This window comes from Trematomus bernacchii, unplaced genomic scaffold (genome assembly GCF_902827165.1).
Source record: "Trematomus bernacchii unplaced genomic scaffold, fTreBer1.1, whole genome shotgun sequence".
Classification (NCBI taxonomy): domain Eukaryota; kingdom Metazoa; phylum Chordata; class Actinopteri; order Perciformes; family Nototheniidae; genus Trematomus; species Trematomus bernacchii.
Genome location: NW_022988043.1, coordinates 23,639,425 through 23,651,282, shown reverse-complemented (window position 1 = coordinate 23,651,282; position 11,858 = coordinate 23,639,425).

Below are 11,858 nucleotides of genomic sequence, written 5' to 3'. Positions count from 1 at the left end.
ATTCTCAACGGGGGGAGCCTCGCTGCGGGGAAATTATACAGATGGCCAGTCCACCCCTGAAAAATGTCTATGCACACGTTATTATTAATAATAATTAAAAAATATTGATTACATTCTTTATTTTTTTATTTTGTAATCATCTCGCGACCCCCACTCGGGTCTCGCGACCTCCACTTTGGGAACCCCTGCATTAGACCACCAAAATAAAAAAAGAATTATTATTAATTTAAAAAAAATTATGAGATCCATTTGTGGCGGACGATATTTAATTGTGGCGGCCCGCCACAATTAAATCAATGTACTGGGCTACAACAACAAACTGTTACGCTCTCACGAGCCTACAGGACTGAACTCCTAATGCTGAACACCAGGAAGAGGAGACAGAGTTTAGTTGGTAAAAAAGGTTTATTTAACCAAAAAACCCTTCGGGAATAAACAGAAGTTGGGAGGTCTCCAGGGCTGAGGGGAGCTTGGGCAGAGCTACAAAATGGGCACATTTGGAGAAACGGTCTACAACTGTTAGAATAGTTGTGTTTCCTTGTGAGGGAGGTAGGCCGGTGACAAAGTCCAGTGCTATATGAGACCAAGGTTGACTTGGGATAGGAAGGGCTGGAGCAATCCTGCAGGTCTCTGATGAGAGGCCTTGCTCCTAGCACATGTAGTGCAGGCTGAAACAAACTCCTTAGTGTCCTTGTCAATTGTTGGCCACCAGAAATGTCTCCGGAGAAGAGAGAGTGTGCGGTTGGCACCTGGATGATTTGCGAAACGGGAGCTGTGGACCCACTGCAGGACTTGGGAACGGACAGAGTTGGGGACAAACTGACGGTTTGGCGGACCACAACCAGGGTCCGGTTGCTCCAATAGCGCCTCCTGGATGGAGTTACTGATCTCCCAGGTGAGGGCACCCACAACACAACTCAGGGGGAGAATAAAGTCAAAAGAGGTGACTGGTCCCTCAGACGAGAACGACCTGGACAGGACATCGGGCTTTGTATTTTTGGAACCAGGGCGATATGTAAGAGAAAAGTTGAACCGACCAAAGAAGAGGGCCCATCTGGCCTGTCGGGAGTTTAGCCGTTTAGCTGACTGGATGTACTCCAGGTTTTTGTGGTCAGTCCAAACAAGGAATGGCTGCTCGCTGCCCTCGAGCCAGTGTCGCCACTCCTCCAACGCCATCTTCACCGCCAGCAGCTCTCTGTTGCCCACATCATAATTTCTCTCAGCTGGGGAAAGACGGCGAGAGAAGAAAGCACATGGGTGAAGCTTATTGTCTGGCCCTGCAGTCTGGGACAGAACAGCGCCAACCCCGATGTCAGATGCATCTACCTCAACAACAAACTGCTTGCTTGAGTCTGGCTGGATGAGTATGGGGGCAGAAGTGAACAGGGACTTGAGAAGAAGAAATGCATTGTTTGCATCTGTTGTCCAGGAAAACTTGATCTTGACAGAAGTGAGACTGGAGAGTGGAGCTGCTACCTTGCTATAGTTCCTGATGAACCGGCGATAGAAGTTAGCAAAACCCAGGAACCTCTGCAGCTCCTTCCGAGTAGTGGGGACTGGCCACTCAGAGACAGCTAGAATCTTTCCTGGATCAGCCTCCAACTTGCCTTGCCTGATGATATATCCAAGGAAGCTGACCCGCTCCTGGTGAAACTCGCACTTCTCAGCCTTGACGAACAGCTTGTTCTCAAGCAGCCTTTGTAGAACCTGACTGACGTGGTCCTGACGTTCCTCCAGACTCTTGGAAAAGATCAAGATGTCGTCAATGTAGACAAAAACGAATCGGTTGAGGAAATCTCGTAGGACATCATTAACAAGGGCCTGGAAAACAGCTGGGGCATTAGAGAGTCCAAAGGGCATGACGAGATATTCAAAGTGACCAAGGGGGGTGTTGAAGGCTGTCTTCCACTCATCTCCTTGGCGAATTCGAACAAGGTGGTAGGCACCTTGGAGAGGTTCAAAAGCTGAGTTTATCAGGGGAAGTGGGTACTTGTTTTTAACTGTAATGTTATTTAACCCACGAAAGTCAATACAGGGTCGGAGAGATTTATCCTTCTTGTCCACGAAGAAAAACCCAGCACCCAGAGGAGAGGAAGAAGGACAAATTATTCCTGAAGCAAGGGAGTCACCGATGTATTTCTCCATGGCCTCTCTCTCTGGCCGAGACAGATTATAAAGTCTGCTGGTAGGTAAAGGAGCTCCAGGTAGCAGATCGATGGGACAATCATAGGGACGATGAGGAGGGAGAGAGAGAGCTTTCTCCTTGTTGAAGGCCCCACTCAGGTTGTGGTAAACCTCAGGAACACCAGACAAGTCTACTTCAGCAGAGACACATGGAGCAGGCTTAGGGTCTACAGGGACGGGAGGCACAGCAGACTGTAAACAGTTAAGGTGGCACGACTGACTCCATTCTATGATTCTCCCTCCGGCCCAATCAATATGCGGATTGTGGGTGCGAAGCCATGGGTAACCAAGAACCAAAGGGGTTGCTGGGGCGGAAATAACCTTCAGTTGAATTTCTTCTCTGTGATTTCCAGAAATTAACAGGGTTATGGGTTGTGTCTGCTGTGTAACCTTAGAAATGCTTTTACCATTTAAGGCATAAGCAGTCAAAGGTTCCAGTAGAGTTTCCAAATGTAGACCCAGCTGCTTGGCTAGTTCACAGTCCACAAAGCTATCCTCAGCACCAGAGTCAATGAGGGCAGAGAGGGGCAACGTCTGAGAGTTAGAACAAAGTCTGGCAGGAATCAGAAAACGGCTCAAAGTTGGGGCTACAATAGGTGTAGGTTGCGGACTCGTCAGGACCTGCAAATTCACTGACGAGCCCCTGCGTTTGGGCGGACAGGACTGCCAGAAAGGATATGCCCAACCTTACCACAATACAGGCACTCTCCAGACCTCATGCGTCGAAGGCGCTCAGGGGATAATCCAGCACGTCCCAACTGCATTGCTTCCTCCATAGCAAAGGTGGGCACGCGAGGTGGTGAGGTGAAGCCAGATGGTCTGGACACAGAGGGAGCAAACTTGGGTGAGCTGTTTGGCTTATTTGGCAAAGCAAAAGGTGAACGCTGCGCACGCTCCGCACGGCGCTCCTGCAGCCGGCTGTCGAGACGAGACACCCAGGAGATTAAGGATTGGAGGTCAGCAGGCTCCTCTCTTGCAGCCAGCTCATCCTTCAGTTGATCCTTCAATCCCCTAACAAACACAGCCCTTAAAGCCACCTCGTCCCATCAGGCTTCTGCCGCCAGTGTGCGAAACTCGATTGAGCAATCTGCAACGGTTCGAGTCCCTTGTTGTAAATTAAGCAGACGACTAGCAGCTGAGCCAGAGTGTTCGGGATGATCAAAAACAGTGGAAAAATGATCAGAACAAACTCCAAAGGAAAGAGTGTCGTAATCCACAGAAGAACTCAATGCTTCGGCCCAGGTTAAAGCTCTTCCACGAAGCAAACTCAACACATAGTTAATCTTAGTCACCTCAGAAGAAAAAGACAAGGGGCGCTGGCGAAATACCTTGTTGCATTGAAACAGAAATCCTCTGCATTTCTCCACCTCTCCATGGAAAGGCTCAGGGTCGGCAATGGGGAAATCCCGGCATGGAGTGGAATCCAGAGGTGGATTGGAGGGGGCAGGAAATGCAGCAGAAGAAGTCAGGGTAGAGATTTGAGCAGCAAGGTTCGAGATGTGTAGTGCCATGGACTGATTGCTGTCAACTAAGGCTCGGATCATCTGCTCATGTTGGCCCAGAAGATTTCCCTGATGGGAAAGGGTGTGCTGAACAGCGGCGGGATCCGATTCAGTGTCAGCGGGGTTCATTTTGACCAGTTCGTACTGTTATGCTCTCACGAGCCTACAGGACTGAACTCCAAATGCTGAACACCAGGAAGAGGAGACAGAGTTTAGTTTAACCAAAAAAACCTTCGGGAATAAACAGAGAGATTAAATGTCCACTTAATCCGGGGCCAGAGTTTTGTCACCAGCGGAGGTGCGGAGATGCACGGAGGTACACAGGCGAGGATAGCCGGGGATCCAGAGCTGGCGAGAGTTGACAGGCTTGAGCTGGTGTGCGTGGAAGCACGGAGGGAACACCGGCGAGGAGATCCGGGGATCCAGAGCTGGCGAGAGTTGACAGTCTCGAGCTGGTGTGCGTGGAAGCACGGAGGGAACACCGGCGAGGTGAGCCGGGGATCCAGAGCTGACGAGAGTAGACAGGCCTGAGCTGGTGTGCGTGGAAGCACGGAGGTAACTCAGACGAGGAGTCGGAGGCTGGACGTGGCAGGCAGTGGAGTAGGCAGACGGATACTGGACAGAGAGAGCATAAGGTAAGGATACAGGAACACAGAGAGTATAGTTAAACTATAGTCAATATACCAAGTCGTATTTACCAGCATGGTGAAACGACGAACTGGTGAATACTGGATGGAGGACCCGGGTATATATGCAGGTGAAGGTGATTAGTGTAATCCGGATGATGAGCCACAGCTGAGGAGGTGAGTTGGCGGGAAACAGAAGTGGGTCAGCCACGCCCAGCCAGGAAGACAGACACACAGACAGACAGACAATAACAAACACAAAACAAAGGGGAGAAGAAGGAGGGAGATACTGCAAATCCTCACACAAACAGTCTTTCCGTTTATTCCCTTGGTTCTTTAAGTGTATATTTTCCCATTTAATGCTTAAAAACGTTGAACAGCAGCTGCACATGATGCTCTTTTGACCCCTCTTTTAATTTCTTATTTCAGGCTCAAGCTCTGTGTCATCGTATTGGCCAGTCTAAGGCGGTGAAGGTGTACCATCTGATCACTAGGAACTCCTATGAGAGGGAAATGCTGGATAAAGCTAGTCTGAAGCTCGGGCTGGCCCGTGCCGTCCTGCAGAGCATGAGTGGGAACAAAGAAGGCAACAACAACAGGGTGAGAAAAATAACATCTGTCATATTTCTAGATGCCAAGTCATTTTTGGGTCAGTCGCTGTTGCAGTTTCGAAAAAAGTTTTCTAAATCCACTTGTGTAAATGTCTCTCTGCATCGCCTTTAGCCGGTCCAGCAGTTCTCCAAGAAGGAGATTGAGGACCTGCTGAGGAAAGGAGCCTACGCCGCCATCATGGACGAGAACGACGAAGGCAATCGCTTATGAGAGGAGGACATCGACCAGATCCTGCAGCGAAGAGCCACCACCATCACCATCACCAGGTATGTTCTTAGCAGCACTAGCCACTTGCTCTTTGTGAGATACCAAGTACTTGGTTATTTGAAATGTAATATTGATGATGTAATAATTAAAACTAGGGATGGGTATAAAGACCGTGGTACCGTTAAGGTCCAACGTTATCGATCTTTTTATCGGTACTGGAGACATTTAAAAAATAGATGTCATATGTATTATTGCTACATAAACATTATATCGCAGTCTTACTGTCGCCAACTCCGTTTCTAATATGCAATAAGACTAAAAAATGCGTCTATACGTATTTTCGATTTTTCCAATCCAGAGGAGAGATCTCTCTCCCCTGTCGGTGTGCGGAGGGCGGGGCAGTTTACACACATGCCCTGCTACATGCATTCAACACACACACACACATACACACACGTCAGCTTTTATCCAAAGCGACTTACAATGACCAATTACAGGGACATTCTCCCTGGAGTAACTAAGGGCTAAGTGCCTTACTCAAGGGCACACTAGTGGTGGTGTTCCTGGCGGGATTTGAACTCACTAGCCCACCTCACTATCCATTAGACCAACACTATCCCACCACACACACGGCGGAGAGCACTAAGCGCCCCGAGGTGTGGTTATATGTTACCCGTTTTGAGCATGGATGTATAATAAGAACTGGATACAGCGTGAGAGGCGGGGTCTCGTTCTTTCCTATGAGAGCTGCTCATTGGCGCATGAAGTCAAAAGGGCCCAACTTTTGAGAGAGCGAAACGTCACAGATTACCCGTCATGCCTGGCTGTCAGAGCAGAAGAACCCGTATGTGTCAAGCCCCCAGGAAGTATGCCGGACTCTGATGAAAATATTCGTTGTGTCCAAACGGCGGTACTACAATTTCCGTATCAGTCCGTGACGTCATTGGGCCCAGAAATACTTTTCCCCATTGACTTATGGCGCGTTTCCACTACAGCGCGGAGCACGGTTTAAGAGGGCTGTGACGTCAGCGGCCCGTTTTTGGTTGCGTTTCCACTTGGCCTAGTACCGGCCGGCGGGTCCTAATTCACAGTTTTTCTGGCCTCATAAAATCGTGGGTCTAGGGCCAGAGACAACAAGGCTGAGTCGGGCTGAGTATGCTAAACTAGAGAGAGCATCGCTGGCAAGGGGGCTACAACTACAACAAGATGGACATATTTGACCGTGATTTAATTGTAATACACGTTTCAAAATGATGCCGAAGTAACAACATACTGATACCGGTTAGTAAAAACCATGAATTAATGCTTTGACAAGTCTGCAGACAGACGGCAGGCGAAAAACCTTTTAAAATGCGTGTTTTCTAAATGGAGATTGGCTAAGCTAACGCAGTATATGCTCCGACCGTCCACACTCACAACAACGGCCTATACAGACATAAATAAAGCAGCGACTGTATTCGCCATGACACAGGCAGTCTGTGGTTTGTACTTGTTTAACTTTTGTCTAGTTTCTGAACATATATGAGGAGCTGTGAGCTCTGAGTGCTAACAGCTAACGGCTGTGTTGTTTTTCTGGGGTTCTCATTGAAGATGACGTCACGGCTCCGCCTACACTGCGTTACTATAGATACTACCCCAGTTCCTATACTGTAATGGAAATGCGCCATAAAGTGAGCCAGTCCTAACGAGGCCAAGCCATACCGAGCGAGGCCGAGCGAGGCCGTGTAGTGGAAATGCGCCATAACATGGGGAAAGAAACGTCTGTAAATCAGCGGATAATTTTTTAAAAACTAAATAAACTACCCAGTATGAACTATTGTATAGCCCTTATTATAATCATTAGGTTGTAAAGTTGTAAAATGCACTAAAAGCCGAATCTAGATTTATTTCCTGTCTCCATTCATTCTACTGAGCCGAGAGTGGGAGCTCGGGGGGCGGGACTTAAGGGGCGCATGCTCTGTGAGCGCACACACGGGTTCTTCTGCTCTGAAAGCTAGGCATGACGGGTAATCTGTGACGTTTCGCTCTCTCAAAAGTTGGGCTATTTTGTCATCATGCGCCAATGAGCAGCTCTCATAGGAAAGAACGAGACCCCGCCTCCGACGCTGTATCCAGTTTTTATTATACATCCATGGTATGTGTGCTCACAGAGCATGCGCCCCTTAAACCCCGCCTCCTGTCATTAAGCCCCGCCCCCTGATGTCCCACTCTTGGCTCACTAGAATGAATGGAGAGAGAAAATAAATCTAGATTCGGCTTTTAGTGCATTTTACAACTTTAAGAACCGAATGATTCTATTTTTAGACGATATTTGATACTCTGATCTTTTCATTTATTTTCAGTTTGCTTCAAGCAGTGGCTGTACGAGAAAGACGTGGAGGACCAAGAAATGCTGGCCAGATTGGCAAAGACCGGAAGATACATAACAGAGAAGATAATGGTATCTTGAGTAAGAAAAAGGTTTATAACGCTGTGAGAATGGGTCTGCGGAGAGCATTTCTCCGCGATCTCAACTTAGCAGCCCGAAAAACGTTTACTCATTTAAACAGTCGTGGTAGATACCTTGTTTGTTTTAAACATCATAAATACACAAACAACAATGAATACTTACAGGTTGTGTACCCGAATCTCCCGCTGGTCCAAACAAAGTAGGAACAGCATCGTTCTTCAGTGCCCTACGCTGTACACATCCGGCATGAATCGCTGAAAGGTTTGTGAAGCTTTGTTTCGTGAAATGCTGGCAGAGGGTGTGGCCTCTGGGTATTCACACGTCACAGTACCCAGGAAGTAAACAATAGAAAATGAGAAATCTCCAACGAGGCGTTTTGGGGCAGCATAGACTGTGTTAGAGTTTTACTCGCTACAGGGTGTACTTTGAGGGTTTTTGACTGCAGACCGTTTACATGCATAAAAACCTTCATAACACACAAGGGGACGGGTAATAACCGGAAAAGCACATGGGACCTTTAAAAAAAAAGTTTATAATTTCTTTGTCGCTATTTACATTTTGAATTATATTTGTTATTTTTTATTTTTAAATCAAATGCATCTGTTTTAGATTATATATTTATTTAGATGTAGGTTTTTTTTGTAATATTATTGTATTGTTAATGTACAATTTATTAAATACAAATACTGTTATGAACACTATACAATGTCTTTATTTTTGATAGTTACCAGAATACATTGTATATTTAATACTAACATAAGCTGGTGATAGATAGATACTGAAAAAACCAGCATAGTGTTGACCAGCATAGACCAGCATAGTTGACCAGCAAAACCAGCATATGTTGTGTTTTGGTCACTTGTATGCTGGTCTATGCTGGTCAGCATAGACCAGCATACCAGCATAGACCAGCATAGACCAGCATAGACCAGCATAGACCAGCATAGACCAGCATAGACGTGACCAAAACATATGCTGGTTTTGCTGGTCAACCATGCTGGTCTATGCTGGTTTTTTCAGCAGGGTTGGCATCAGTGTTGCTTTACTGGCTTTTACTGGATTGCAAATAAAACTTAACTCTCCAAATATTTAAATGTTTTAAGACTTGATTATATTTCACATCATTAATCCACATCTGTAAAGTAACTAAAGGTATTAAATAAATGTAGTAAAGTATAAAGGTTTTCCTCTGAATTGTAGTGGAGTAGAATGAAAATACTCAATTGGTACAAGACCATCCAAATTGTACTTCAGTACAGAACTTGAGTAAATGTACTTAGTTACTTTACACTGCTGGTGGAACATCTGCAGCAGCCTTTTGTATGTGTTGAAAGACCAGAGCTTTCTCACGGAGCAGCTTGCTCAGTCCCTTCCTGTAGAGGGCATCAGTGTTGTCAGTTCAGTCCAGTTTATGTTTATTTGCTCTCCAAGTAACTCAAACTCCAAACCTGAAAAAGGGAACCACCTTCCACTGGATACTGGGCCTGTTAAACAGTGATTGTGAAACCATCTCACTCTCAACATGAAGGAATTGTTTATACTGAAACATGGCTAAATAAAACTATTTTGGCCTCTGACATATCCTTAAATGGTTATAATGTGTATCGTACCGACCGGCCTAACACCGGTGGTGGAGTTGCCATTTATGTTAAGAATAAGTTCAGTGTAACCACATTGGTTTCCAAATCTGTCAGTAAGCAATTCGAATTTTTAGCCTTAAATATAGAAGTGGCAAAGGGGCAACAAGTCATGGTGGTGGGGTGTTACAGACCCCCCTCAGCTGTCAAGGACTCCTTGCCTTCACTAGCAAAACTTTTATCGCAACTAGACTATAAGGAAATAGTGCTACTTGGTGATTTTAACTGGGACTGGTTAACTGCAGTATCAGAGGATTTAAAAAACCTTTGTATCTCTTTAAATGTTACTCAGATTGTTGACAGTCCTACTCGCCCTAACGTTAAGTCCCCTAATAAATCCTCCCTAATTGATCTCATTCTAACTAATGTTCCCTATAAATACTCATCTGTGGGAGTATTTGCAAAGGATGTGAGTGACCACTGTGCTGTAGCCACTGCATGGTCTTGTTTTTATCTTGGTTTTATGGAGATCATTGATAGACATGCACCCCTACGTAAATTTAGAGTAAAGGGACAAGACAATCCTTGGTTTTCTGCTGAACTGTCCAGTCTCCTGCATGAGAGAAACAAGGCCTGGGCAAAGGCTAGGAAATCAGGCTCAGAGGTAGAATGGCTGCGTTTTAGGCAGCTAAGGAATAGCTTCACTTCACATGTCAAAAGTGCTAAGTCGAAGTACTATTTGTCAGTTACTACAGAAAACCTAAATAATCCTAGGAAATTTTGGAAAGCCATAAAATCGATATCCACCGGTGAGATCCGTAATGAGCTACCTCCGTGCATCACAACATCTGGCTCTATATCGGACAGGGCTACTATGCTAAATTGTTTTAATGAGCATTTTGTGTCCTGTGGCTCTCTGTTTGATTCTGTGACTAACTCTGCTTCTGTGAACACCACAGTCGGTGACTCTGAACAATGTGGTCTGGAAAACCCTTTCAGTTTTACTCCTTTTACTGTTAATGTTGTTCATGAAGCATTATCTAAGTTAGATCCTAAGAAACCGGCTGGCCCGGACAACGTAGAACCTTTCTTTTTAAAGATAGCTGCAGATTTTATTGCTCCACCTCTCACTACTCTTTTTAACCTCTCCCTCAGCACAAACACAATTCCAAAAGTATGGAAGTCAGCTTATGTCCTGCCACTACTAAAAGGAGGGGAGGCAACTATTTTAAATAACTATAGGCCAATCTCTAAATTGTCAGTTCTGGCTAAGGTTCTTGAACGCCTAGTGAGTGAACAGGTAAAGGAGTTTTTATGTGAAAATAATATCCTGTCTAAACATCAGTCAGGCTTCAGAAAGCAACATAGCACCATCACTGCCACAATGAAAGTGGTGAATGACATTACAAGTATTTTAGATAAAAAGCAGAGTTGTGCAGCTCTGTTTATTGACCTTTCCAAAGCGTTTGACACCGTCGATCATCGCATCTTAAAGCAGAGGCTAGTCAGTATTGGCATATCCAGCCATGCAGTGGGGTGGTTTGTGAACTACCTCTCTGAAAGGTCCCAATGTGTTCACTTTGATGGGCTGTCTTCTGAGTGGTTGAACATTGCTAATGGTGTTCCTCAAGGTTCTGTTTTAGGTCCACTTTTATTCTCCATATATATCAATAGTTTAGGTGAAAATGTGGATGAAGCTACTTTACATTTTTATGCGGATGATACCGTGATGTACTGTGCAGGTCCCTCCATTAAGGAGGCGATTGTTAAATTACAGGCTGTTTTTAACATTATTCAGACTCAGCTCGCTGAGCTTAAGCTTCTTTTAAATGTTGAGAAAACCAAGGTAATGCCCTTTTCTAAAGCTAAAAAGACTCAAGAAACTGCTTTGGATATTGTTACTATGCAAGGACAAGTACTCCAAGTGGTTACCTGTTATAAATACCTTGGTATCTGGCTTGATGATCGTCTTACTTTTAAACTTCAGGTCATTAATCTGTTTAAAAAGCTGAGGGTTAGATTAGGTTTCTTTTTCAGAAACAAGTCCTGTTTCTCTTTTGAAGCCAGGAAAAGGCTAGTCTCTGTGACCTTTTTACCTGTGCTGGACTATGGTGATTTGATCTATATGAATGCACCTGCCCATTGCCTGGAAAGGTTAGATGCCACCTATCACAGTGCTCTGAGATTTGTTACTAACTGTAAAGCACTTACTCATCACTGTACCCTGTATACCAAGGCAGGTCTGCCTTCACTTACTGTTCGGAGGCTCAGTCATTGGTACATGTTCATATAGAAAGCCATGTTGGGTAAACTCCCATCTTATATCTGCTCTTTGATCTCACAGAGAGTGGCAAGTAGCTATTGCCTGAGATCCCAGGATGTGTTTTTATTACATGTGCCAAGTGCTAGGACTGTTTTAGGTATTAAAGCTTTTATGTGCGCTGCTCCTCTAGCTTGGAACACTATGCAAAACACATTGAAACTGAGCATTTTGATTCCCTTGCATCATTTTAAAGCACGGCTGGATGAAATGGTATTGGATACCTGTCACTGTGAATTGGTTGCTAATTTATACCCCTGTAATTATGTTGTGATGTCCTTTTTGTTTTCTGTTGTTTTTATGTGTAACTAATGTACCGCAGGTCTCCCTTGAAAAAGAGATTGTTGATCTCAATGGGATTTTTAAACCTGGTTAAATAAA